At 39.8% G+C, this 13,712-nt stretch overlaps 1 protein-coding gene across 2 annotated transcripts in view; it reads right to left on the bottom strand.

The window, feature by feature from the left end:
• The window catches only part of CD99L2 (CD99 molecule like 2), a 130,229-nt gene that overhangs the window by 34,620 nt on the left and 81,897 nt on the right, over positions 1–13,712 (bottom strand). The gene's annotated exons all lie outside the window — the stretch shown is intronic.

The following is a 13,712-nucleotide window of genomic DNA, read 5'->3' as shown; positions in this document are numbered from 1 at the left end:
TATGGGAGGATATGTGTAGGTTATATGCAAATACTATGCCATTTCATATCAGAGAATTGAGCATCAAAGGATTTTGGTATTTGCAGGGGGTCCCGGATCCAATGCCCAGGAAATACTAAAGGAGAGGCAAATGTCTACTAAGTACCACTGAATTATACAACTTAAAAATGGTTAAAACAGTACATTTTATATGTATGCTTACCACAATAATAAAAAACTCAGCCGGGCACGGAGGCTCACACCTGTAATCCCAGTACTTTGGGTGGGTGGATCACACCTGAGTCAGGAGTTCGAGATCAGCCTGACCAACATGGAGAAACCCCGTCTCTACTAAAAATATAAAATTAGCCAGGTGTGGTGGTGCATGCCTATAATCCCAGCTACTCAGGAGGCTGAGGCAGGAGATTCACTTGAACCTGGGAGGCGGAGGTTGTGGTGAGCCGAGATCACGCCTTTGCACTCCAGCTTGGGCAACAAAAGTGAAACTTCGTCTCAAAAAAACAACAACAACAACAACAACAAAAAACAAACCTCAACCTAGATGAAATACACAACCTGAATATTCGTATAACCATTAATTAATTCAATTTAAAGTCTCCTAAAAAAAAGAAACCTCCAGGACTTGGTGATTTACCTGGAGATTTCTACCAAACATTTAAAAAGGAATTAACACCAATTGTATACAATCTCTTGGAGACAGGAGGAAATTTCTTCCCCATTCATTTTGTAAGGCCAGTATTACCCTGGTAACAAACACAGATAAAGACCTGTATTAGTCCATTTTCACACTGATATAAAGATACTGCCTGAGACAGGATAATTTATAAAGAAAAGAGGTTTAATTGACTTACAGTTCCTCATGGCTGGGGAGGCCTCAGAAAATTTACAATTATAGTGGAAGGCAAAGGGGAGATAGGCACCTTCACAAGGTGGCAGGAGAGAGAGAGGAGCAAAGCGGGAACTGCCAAACACTTTAAAAATCATCAGCTCTCGTGAGAACTCACTTACTATCATGAGAACAGCATGGGGAACCATCCCTATGATCCCATCACCTTCCACCAGGTCCCTCCCTAGACACCTGGGGATTACAATTCGAGATGAGATTTGGGTGGGGACACAGAGCCAAACTATATCAAGACCATATTTTAAAAATATATATATATATACACACATACACTAATGTCTCTCATCAATTTACATGCCAAATCGTCAACAAAATATTAGCAAACATAATAGAATGCATAAAGAGAATTAAACAGCATGAAAAATTGAATTTATTCCAGTCAGGCAAGCTGGATCAATACTTGAAAATCAATCAATGTAATCTACCCTGTCAACAGGCCAAAGAAGACAAATCATATCAATGGACATGAAAAAATCTAACACCCACTTATGGAAAAAAAATACTTTCAGCAAATTAGAAATAAAGGGGAACTATCTCAACTTCATAAAGAACATCTAGAAAACACGTATAGCTATCATCAGACTTAATGGTGAAAGACTAAACGCTCTTTCTCTAAGGTCTGAAACAGAGCAAGGACATCACTCTTACCACTCTTATTTAACATGGTACTGAAATGTCTAGCATTGCAACATGAAAAAATATATACAGATTGGAAAGGAAGAACTATATATGTTTCTATTTGCAGATGACATGATCGGGTACATAGAAAATTCCAAGAAATCTACAAAAAATTCCTATAACTAATAAGGGAGTTCAGCAAGGTCTCAGGATACAAGATCAATAATATCGATCACATATAATAGTAGTGAACGCGGGGGGCGGAGCAAGATGGCCGAATAGGAACAGCTCCAGTCTCCAACTCCCAGCGCGAGCGACACAGAAGACCGGTGATTTCTGCATTTTCAACTGAGGTACTGGATTCATCTCACTGGGGAGTGCCAGACGATCGGTGCTGGTCAGCTGCTGCAGCCCAACCAGCGAGAGCTGAAGCAGGGTGAGGCATTGCCTCACCTGGAAAGAGCAAGGAGGAAGGGAATCCCTTTTCCTAACCAGGGGAACTGAGACACACAACACCTGGAAAATCGGGTAACTCCCACCCCAAAACTGCGCTTTAAGCAAACAGGCACACCAGGAGATCATATCCCACACCTGGCCGGGAGGGTCCCACACCCACGGAGCCTCCCTCATTGCTAGCACAGCAGTCTGTGATCTACCGGCAAGGCAGCAGCCAGGCTGGGGGAGGGGCGCCCGCCATTGCTGAGGCTTAAGTAGGTAAACAAAGCTGCTGGGAAGCTCGAACTGGGTGGAGCTCACAGCAGCTCAAGGAAACCTGCCTGTCTCTGTAGACTCCACCTCTGGGGACAGGGCACAGTAAACAATAACAAACGCAGCAGCTCTGCAGACGCAAACGACTCTGTCTGACAGCTTTGAAGAGAGCAGTGGATCTCCCAACACGGAGGTTGAGATCTGAGAAGGGACAGACACCCTGCTCAAGTGGGTCCCTGACCCCTGAGTAGCCTAACTGGGAGACATCCCCCACTAGGGGCAGTCTGACACCCCACACCTCACAGGGTGGAGTACACCCCTGAGAGGAAGCTTTCAAAGCAAGAATCAGACAGGTACACTCGCTGTTCAGAAATATTCTATCTTCTGCAGCCTCTGCTGCTGATACCCAGGCAAACAGGGTCTGGAGTGGACCTCAAGCAATCTCCTACAGCTACAACCTACAGCTGAGGATCCTGACTGTTAGAAGGAAAGCTATCAAACAGGAAGGACACCTACACCAAAACCCCATCAGTACATCACCATCATCAAAGACCAGAGGCAGATAAAACCACAAAGATGGGGAAAAAGCAGGGCAGAAAAGCTGGAAATTCAAAAAATAAGAGCGCATCTCCCCCGGCAAAGGAGCGCAGCTCATCGCCAGCAACGGATCAAAGCTGGACGGAGAATGACTTTGACGACATGAGAGAAGAAGGCTTCAGTCCATCAAATTTCTCAGAGCTAAAGGAGGAATTACGTACCCAGCACAAAGAAACTAAAAATCTTGAAAAAAAAGTGGAAGAATTGATGGCTAGAGTAATTAATGCAGAGAAGCTCACAAACGAAATGAAAGAGACGAAAACCATGGCACGAGAAATACGTGACAAATGCACAAGCTTCAGTAACCGACTCGATCAACTGGAAGAAAGAATGTCAGCGATGGAGGATCAAATGAATGAAATGAAGCGAGAAGAGAAACCAAAAGAAAAAAGAAGAAAAAGAAATGAACAAAGCCTGCAAGAAGTATGGGATTATGTAAAAAGACCAAATCTACGTCTGATTGGGGTGCCTGAAAGTGAGGGGGAAAATGGAACCAAGTTGGAAAACACTCTTCAGGATATCATCCAGGAGAACTTCCCCAACCTAGTAGGGCAGGCCAACATTCAAATCCAGGAAATACAGAGAACGCCACAAAGATACTCCTCGAGAAGAGCAACTCCAAGACACATAATTGCCAGATTCACCAAAGTTGAAATGAAGGAAAAAATCTTAAGGGCAGCCAGAGAGAAAGGTCGGGTTACCCACAAAGGGAAGCCCATCAGACTAACAGCAGATCTCTCGGCAGAAACTCTTCAAGCCAGAAGAGAGTGGGGGCCAATATTCAACATTCTTAAAGAAAAGAATTTTAAACCAAGAATTTTATATCCAGCCAAACTAAGTTTCATAAGTGAAGGAGAAATAAAATCCTTTACAGATAAGCAAATGCTTAGAGATTTTGTCACCACTAGGCCTGCCTTACAAGAGACCCTGAAGGAAGCACTAAACATGGAAAGGAACAACCGGTACCAGCCATTGCAAAAACATGCTAAAATGTAAAGACCATCAAGGCTAGGAAGAAACTGCATCAACTAACGAGCAAAATAACCAGTTAATATCATAATGGCAGGATCAAGTTCACACATAACAATCTTAACCTTAAATGTAAATGGACTAAATGCTCCAATTAAAAGACACAGACTGGCAAACTGGATAAAGAGTCAAGATCCATCAGTCTGCTGTATTCAGGAGACCCATCTCACACGCAGAGACATACATAGGCTCAAAATAAAGGGATGGAGGAAGATTTACCAAGCAAATGGAGAACACAAAAAAGCGGGGGTTGCAATACTAGTCTCTGATAAAACAGACTTTAAACCATCAAAGATCAAAAGAGACAAAGAAGGCCATTACATAATGGTAAAGGGATCAATTCAACAGGAAGAGCTAACTATCCTAAATATATATGCACCCAATACAGGAGCACCCAGATTCATAAAGCAAGTCCTTAGAGACTTACAAAGAGACTTAGACTCCCATACAATAATAATGGGAGACTTCAACACTCCACTGTCAACATTAGACAGATCAACGAGACAGAAAGTTAACAAGGATATCCAGGAATTGAACTCATCTCTGCAGCAAGCAGACCTAATAGACATCTATAGAACTCTCCACCCCAAATCAACAGAATATACATTCTTCTCAGCACCACATCGTACTTACTCCAAAATTGACCACGTAATTGGAAGTAAAGCACTCCTCAGCAAATGTACAAGAACAGAAATTATAACAAACTGTCTCTCAGACCACAGTGCAATCAAATTAGAACTCAGGACTAAGAAACTCAATCAAAACCGCTCAACTACATGGAAACTGAACAACCTGCTCCTGAATGACTACTGGGTACATAACGAAATGAAGGCAGAAATAAAGATGTTCTTTGAAACCAATGAGAACAAAGATACAACATCCAGAATCTCTGGGACACATTTAAAGCAGTGTGTAGAGGGAAATTTATAGCACTAAATGCCCACAAGAGAAAGCAGGAAAGATCTAAAATTGACACTCTAACATCGCAATTAAAAGAACTAGAGAAGCAAGAGCAAACACATTCGAAAGCTAGCAGAAGGCAAGAAATAACTAAGATCAGAGCAGAACTGAAGGAGATAGAGACACAAAAAACCCTCCAAAAAAATCAATGAATCCAGGAGTTGGTTTTTTGAAAAGATCTACAAAATTGACAGACCACTAGCAAGACTAATAAAGAAGAAAAGAGAGAAGAATCAAATCGACGCAATTAAAAATGATAAAGGGGATATCACCACCGACCCCACAGAAATACAAACTACCATCAGAGAATACTATAAACACCTCTACGCAAATAAACTGGAAAATCTAGAAGAAATGGATAATTTCCTGGACACTTACACTCTTCCAAGACTAAACCAGGAAGAAGTTGAATCCCTGAATAGACCAATAGTAGGCTCTGAAATTGAGGCAATAATTAATAGCCTACCAACCAAAAAATGTCCAGGACCAGATGGATTCACAGCTGAATTCTACCAGAGGTACAAGGAGGAGCTGGTACCATTCCTTCTGAAACTATTCCAATCAATAGAAAAAGAGGGAATCCTCCCTAACTCATTTTATGAGGCCAACATCATCCTGATACCAAAGCCTGGCAGAGACACAGCAAAAAAAGAGAATTTTAGACCAATATCCCTGATGAACATCGATGCAAAAATCCTCAATAAAATACTGGCAAACCGGATTCAGCAGCACATCAAAAAGCTTATCCACCATGATCAAGTGGGCTTCATCCCTGGGATGCAAGGCTGGTTCAACATTCACAAATCAATAAACATAATCCAGCATATAAACAGAACCAAAGACAAGAACCACATCATTATCTCAATAGATGCAGAAAAGGCTTTTGACAAAATTCAACAGCCCTTCATGCTAAAAACGCTCAATAAATTCGGTATTGATGGAACGTACCTCAAAATCATAAGAGCTATTTATGACAAACCCACAGCCAATATCATACTGAATGGGCAAAAACTGGAAAAATTCCCTTTGAAAACTGGCACAAGACAGGGATGCCCTCTCTCACCACTCCTATTCAACATAGTGTTGGAAGTTCTGGCTAGGGCAATCAGGCAAGAGAAAGAAATCAAGGGGATTCAGTTAGGAAAAGAAGAAGTCAAATTGTCCCTGTTTGCAGACGACATGATTGTATATTTAGAAAACCCCATTGTCTCAGCCCAAAATCTCCTTAAGCTGATAAGCAACTTCAGCAAAGTCTCAGGATACAAAATTAATGTGCAAAAATCACAAGCATTCTTATACGCCAGTGACAGTCAAACAGAGAGCCAAATCAGGAATGAACTTCCATTCACAATTGCTTCAAAGAGAATAAAATACCTAGGAATCCAACTTACAAGGGATGTAAAGGACCTCTTCAAGGAGAACTACAAACCACTGCTCAGTGAAATAAAAGAGGACACAAACAAATGGAAGAACATACCATGCTCATGGATAGGAAGAATCAATATCGTGAAAATGGCCATACTGCCCAAGGTAATTTATAGATTCAATGCCATCCCCATCAAGCTACCAATGAGCTTCTTCACAGAATTGGAAAAAACTGCTTAAAGTTCATATGGAACCAAAAAAGAGCCCGCATCTCCAAGACAATCCTAAGTCAAAAGAACAAAGCTGGAGGCATCACGCTACCTGACTTCAAACTATACTACAAGGCTACAGTAACCAAAACAGCATGGTACTGGTACCAAAACAGAGATATAGACCAATGGAACAGAACAGAGTCCTCAGAAATAATACCACACATCTGCAGCCATCTGATCTTTGACAAACCTGAGAGAAACAAGAAATGGGGAAAGGATTCCCTATTTAATAAATGGTGCTGGGAAAATTGGCTAGCCATAAGTAGAAAGCTGAAACTGGATCCTTTCCTTACTCCGTATACGAAAATTAATTCAAGATGGATTAGAGACTTAAATGTTAGACCTAATACCATAAAAATCCTAGAGGAAAACCTAGGTAGTACCATTCAGGACATAGGCATGGGCAAAGACTTCATGTCTAAAACACCAAAAGCAACGGCAGCAAAAGCCAAAATTGACAAATGGGATCTCATTAAACTAAAGAGCTTCTGCACAGCAAAAGAAACTACCATCAGAGTGAACAGGCAACCTACAGAATGGGGGAAAAGTTTTGCAATCTACTCATCTGACAAAGGGCTAATACCCAGAACCTACAAAGAACTCAAACAAATTTACAAGAAAAAAACAAACAACCCCATCAAAAAGTGGGCAAAGGATATGAACAGACATTTCTCAAAAGAAGACATTCATACAGCCAACAGACACATGAAAAAATGCTCATCATCACTGGCCATCAGAGAAATGCAAATCAAAACCACAATGAGATACCATCTCACACCAGTTAGAATGGCGATCATTAAAAAGTCAGGAAACAACAGGTGCTGGAGAGGATGTGGAGAAATAGGAACACTTTTACACTGTTGGTGGGATTGTAAACTAGTTCAACCATTATGGAAAACAGTATGGCGATTCCTCAAGGATCTAGAACTAGATGTACCATATGACCCAGCCATCCCATTACTAGGTATATACCCAAAGGATTATAAATTATGCTGCTATAAAGACACATGCACACGTATGTTTATTGCAGCACTATTCACAATAGCAAAGACTTGGAATCAACCCAAATGTCCATCAGTGACAGACTGGATTAAGAGAATGTGGCACATATACACCATGGAATACTATGCAGCCATAAAAAAGGATGAGTTTGTGTCCTTTGTAGGGACATGGATGCAGCTGGAAACCATCATTCTCAGCAAACTATCACAAGAACAGAAAACCAAACACCGCATGTTCTCACTCATAGGCGGGAACTGAACAATGAGATCACTTGGACTCGGGAAGGGGAACATCACACACCGGGGCCTATCATGGGGAGGGGGGAGGGGGGAGGGATTGCATTGGGAGTTATACCTGATGTAAATGACGAGTTGATGGGTGCAGCACACCAACATGGCACAAGTATACATATGTAGCAAACCTGCACGTTGTGCACATGTACCCTACAAGTTGAAGTTTAATAATAATAAATAAATTAAAAAAAAAAAAAAAAGTAGTGAACATATTAAACCCAAAATTAAAAAGACACTGCCATTCACAATTGCTCCAAAGAAAATATTTAGGATGGGACAGTGGCTCACGCCTATAATACCTGCACTTTAAGAGGACAAAGCGGGCAGATCACCTGAGCTCAGGAGTTTGAAACCTGGGCAACATGGTGAAACCCCATCTTTACTAAAAATACAAAAATTAGCCAGGTGTGGTGGTATGTGCCTGTAGTCCCAGCTACTTGGGAGGCTGAGGTGGGAGAATCTTGCTTGAGCTGGGGAGGTGGAGGCTGCAGTGAGACCAGATCATGCCACTGCACTCCAGCCTGGGCAGCAGAGCAAGACTCAGTCTCAAAAAAAAGAAAAAAAAAGACGGAGTTTCCCTCTGTCGCCCAGGCTGGAGTGCAGTGGCGCGATCTTGGCTAACTGCAAGCTCTGCCTCCCAGGTTCACGCCATTCTCCTGCCTCAGTCTCCTGAGTAGCTGGGACTACAGGCACCCACCACGACACCTGGCTAATTTTTTGTATTTTTAGTAGAGATGGGGCTTCACCATGTCAGCCAGGATGGTCTTAATCTCCTGACCTTGTGATCTGCCCGCCTCAGCCTCCCAAAGTGCTGGGATTACAGGCATGAGCCACCACACCTGGCCTTTTTTTTTTTTTTTTTTTTTTCTGAGACAGAGACTCACTTTGTTACCCAGGCTGGAGTGCAATAGTGTGATCTCGGCTCACTGCAAACTCCACCTTCCGAGTTCAAGCGATTCTCCTGCCTCAGCCTCCTGAGTAGGTGGGATTACAGGTGCATGCCACCACGCCCCACTGATTTTTAAATTTTTATTAGAGACTGGGTTTCACCATGTTGGTCAGGCTGGTCTTGAACTCCTGACCTCGTAATCTGCCCGCCTCGGCCTCCTAAAGTGCTGGGATTACAGGCGTAAGCCACCACGCCCGGCTAGAAAAGAAAATATTTAAACATACATTTAAACATGTACGGGATCCTCTATACCGAAAATTACAGTGTTCTCAAGAAAAGACATCAAAGAAGACATACATCAGTTGAGAGACATACTGTATTCATGGATTAGAAGACTCCACAAAGTAAAAATGTCAACTGTCCCAAAATGGATCTATGTTTAATACACATCCTATCATAATCCCAGTAAGATTTTTTCTAGACTAGGCAAAGACAAACTTAATCTAAAATTATATGGAAAGGCACAGGCCCTAGAAGAGCCTTAAAAGAACTTGACAAAGCAGAATAAAGTGGAAAAAATCACTCTAACCAATATTAAAGCTGAATTTATAGTTATAGTAATCAGAACAGTGGCTGAGGGACAGACACACAGATCAATCGAACAGAATGAAGAGTGCAAAAAGATTCCAAATACACTCAAGTGATTCTTGATAAAGGTACAAAAGCAATTTGATAAAGCATAGCCTTTTGAACAAATGGTGCTGGAGCGGGCATCAATAAGTAAAGCTGAACAAACTGGGCATCAACAGGTAAAAACAATGAATCTCAACCTAATCCGCACACCTTATTAAAAATGAGCTCAAAATGGGTGATCGTCTTTACTTAAAGTTATGAAACTTCAAAAGAAAACATAAAAAAATCTTTGGGACTGAGAGCTTGGTAAAGAGTTCACACAACTGACAACAAAGCCACGTTCCATAAAAAGAAAAACTGATACATCTGCCTTGTGAAAATTAAAACATTTCCTCTAAAAGACCCGGTTAAGAAGATGAAAATATTACATTTTCAACAATGGACAGGTCATCCAGACAGAAAAATCAATAAAGAAACAGTGGGCCAGGACAACACTCTAGACCAAATGGACCTAACAGACATATACAAAACATTCTATCCAACAGCAGCAGAATACACATTCTTTTCAAGCACACATGGAACATTCTCCAGGACAGGTCACATGTTAGGTCACAGAAAAGGTCTTAATAAATTTAACAAGACTGAAATCAAATCAAGTGTCTTTTCCACCCACGATGGTACAAAACTAGAAGTTAACAGAGAACTGGAAAATTCACAAATGTGTAGAAATTAAACAACATTCTCCTGAGCAACAAATGGGTCAAAGAAGAAATCAAAAGGGAAATCAAAAAAATTCTTGACACAAATAAAAATAGAAACACAACATACCAAAACTTATGAGATGCAGCAAAAGCAGTCCTGAGAGAGAACTTTATAGCAATAAATGCCAACCTAAACAAAAAACAAAGATCTCGCCAGGCACGGTGGCCCATGCCTGTAATCCCAGCACTTTAGGAGATCATGGTGGGCAGATCATGAGGTCAGGAGTTTGAGAACAGCCTGGCCAAGAGACCAGCCTGGCCAACATGGTGAAACCCCATCTCTAGTAGAAACAAATGAAATAAGTAACAGAAGAACAATAAAGTCTATAAAAACCAAAGATGGTTTTTGAAAAGATCAACAAAATTGACAAACCTTTAGCAAGACTGACAAAGAAAAGGACAGAAGACTCATTACTGAAATCAGAAATGAAAGAAAGGATATCACTAATGACCTAATAGAAATGAAAAGGATTTTAAGGGAATATCATTGACAGAAGTATGCCAATAAATTGGACAGCCTAGATGAAATGGACAAACTCCTAGAAAGATACAAACTACTGAAGTTGACCCAAGAAGAAAGAGAAAATCTGGCCAGGTGTGGTGGCTCATGCCTATAATCCCAGCACTTTGGGAGGCTGAGGCAGGAGCATCACCTGAGCCCACGAGTGCAATACCAGCTTAGGCAGCATGGTGAGATCCTGTCTCTATTAAACTAAATAAAACAAAATAAAAATAAAACTGAAACTCACCAATAAAAACACAATAACCCAATTTAAAATGGACAAAGGATTTGAACAGACATTTCTCCAAAAAACATAAGCAATATTCAATAAAGCACATGAAAAGATGCTTGATTTCATTAGCATTAGGGAAATGCACATCAAAACCACAATAAGACAATAAGACACCACTTCACGCCCACGAAGGTGACTGCAATAAAAGAGACTTAAGATTCTACTTTCAGGGGTCATTTCCACAGTTTGTTACTAGAGAAGATTCTCTGAAGGTATAGAGCATCAAAAAAATAAATAAATAAAAATTTTAAAAAGGAAATAGAAAATCTGAATAGATCTGTAATAGATAGAACTAATAATACAAAAAACTTTCCCAAAAGAAAAGCCCAGAATCATATGCCTTCACTGATAAATTCTATAAAATATTTAAATAATTAACAGCAATTCTTCAGCAACTCTTCCAGAAAATAAGAGGAGACAACACTACCTAAATAAGCCAATGAAATCAGTAGTGTGCTGATATCAAAACCAGACAAAGACATCACAAAAAAAACTACAAACCTATTTCTGTTAGTAATATAGATGCAAAATTCCTCAACAAAATATAAGGATACCAAGTGCAACAAAAACAGTTAAATTCCAAATGATTTTTTTAAGGCTCAAAAGCAATTCAACGGGCAGATAGTCTTTTTAACAAATGGTCCTAGAACAATTAGACATTCACGGGCAAGCAAGTGAAGTTTCAGGAAAAAAAACACAGGAGAAAATCTATAAAACCTAGGTATACACAAAGATCTTGTTCTTAGATTTGGCATCAAAAGCACGATCCAGGCCGAGTGCAGTGGTTCATGCCTGTAATCCTAGCACTTTGGGGGGCTAAGATGGGTAGATGGCTTGAGCCCGGAGTTCAAGACCAGCCTGGGCAGCACAGTGAGACCTTATCTCTGCAAAAAATACAAAAATTAGCCAGGTGTGGTAGTGCGCAACTATAGTCCCAGCTACTTGGGAAGCTGAGGGGCGAGGATCACTTGAGCCCGTAAGGTCAAGGCTGCAGTGAACCATGATCATGCCACTGCACTGCAGCCTGGGAAACAGAGTGAGACCCTGTCTTGGACAAAAAAAAATAAGTACTATCGATAAAAGGAAAAATTGATAAACTAGACATCATCAAAATCTAAAACTTCTGCAAAAGACTCTGTTAAGAGGATGAAAAGACAAGCTACAGAATGGAAGAAAGTATTTGCAAACCACATATCTGACTAAGGACAAATGTCTACAATATTTAAGGAACTCTCAAACTCAGTAGTAAGAAAAACAAAAAATCTAGTTAGAAAATGGACCAAAGACATGAACAGACATTCCACTGAATAGGATATACGGATGGCAAACGAATACATGAAAAGGTGTTCAATATCATTAGCCAGAGAAATGCAAACTAAACCACAACAAGATATTACCACACACTTATAAAATGACTAAAACGAAAATAGTGATAGCCCAAATACTGGTGAAGATACAGAGAAAATGGCACTGACATAATGCTTTAGGGATTGCAAAATATTACAACCTTCATGGAAAACTGATCATTTCTTATAAAACTAAACATGTAACAACCATGTGATCCAGTCATTGCACTCTTGGGCATTTACTCATAAAGAAAGAGAAATTTATGTTCACACAAAAATACTATGCATGAGAGTTTACAGCAGCCTTGTTCATAATAGCCAAAACTGGCTTCAATACATCAAGTAAACAAACTGTGGTACATCCATCCCATGGAATACTCCTTGGCAATAAGAATGAAGAAGCAACTGATACACCCAACAATATGAATGGATGCCAACTGAATTATACATGAAAAAGGCCAATTCCAAAGGGTTGCCTACTTTATAATTATATTTACATAACATTTTTTAAATACAACTTTTCTTTTTGCCTCCCCCAAAACTGAATGTCATTAAATGACAACATTTTACAAATGGAAAACAGATCAATGGTTGCCAGAGATTAGGAAAGGGATGGGGAAGGGGAAATAAAATTGTAGGAAGGTGGGTGTGGTTATAAAATGTAATCATGGCATACTTATGGCGATGGAACAGTTCGTATCTGACTGTGATGATAGATACACAAACCTACACACGTGATAAAAGTGCAGAGAAGACACACACACATGTGAGTGCAAACAAAACTAGGAAATTTGAATAAATGCATAGATTATATCTATGTCAACATATGGCTATGATAGTAGAGTACAATTTTCAAGATGCTGCTATTAGGGGAAACTGGGTGAAGGGTACAAGGGGTCCTTCTCTATTATTTCTTACAACTACACATGAATCTATGATTATCTGAAAATGAAAGTTTAATTTTTAAAAAGTAGGTAAAGAGAAAGTTGAGAATCAAGGGTCATTTTGTCAAAAAAGTTTTGACATAAATGACTGAACTTCAGCAGTGCAGGGAAACCTAGAAAATAATTGAACACTGTTTTAGCTACTAAGTTTATGATAGTATGTTCAGCAACACTGGAAAACTAACATGAGGAAGTTGAAAATTTTTTAATTGTATTACAGCATGACCTTTTAATATTCTCTAACAAAACAGGAAGTACATTTCAAGCATTTATGTGGCACACCGAAATACAAAAGTTGACATGAAAAAAACAACTTATGTGATTATTTCCATTCTGAGCAGTATAAGCCATTCCTCTCAAAGAAGATTTTTATCCTTGAAAAAGTGACTTGAAGAGTACTTAATCAATATTTAAAGTTTTTTTTAAACTAACTATGGTTTTGCCAACTTGAATGTCTGTTAGATGTTTTCTTGAAAATGAACAAGCCTGTCAATTTAAAGAAAGCCACTCATGGTACTTGTTGCCAATGATAAGATTTCAAGGAAAAGTTAGAACTTCAAAAACATCTTTCTCTACCACTGTGAGTTTAACAGTTTC

This window comes from Chlorocebus sabaeus, chromosome X (assembly GCF_047675955.1).
Source record: "Chlorocebus sabaeus isolate Y175 chromosome X, mChlSab1.0.hap1, whole genome shotgun sequence".
Taxonomy (NCBI): domain Eukaryota; kingdom Metazoa; phylum Chordata; class Mammalia; order Primates; family Cercopithecidae; genus Chlorocebus; species Chlorocebus sabaeus.
The sequence above is the reverse complement of the archived record's forward strand: the minus strand, read 5'-3'. Positions and strand labels throughout refer to the sequence as shown.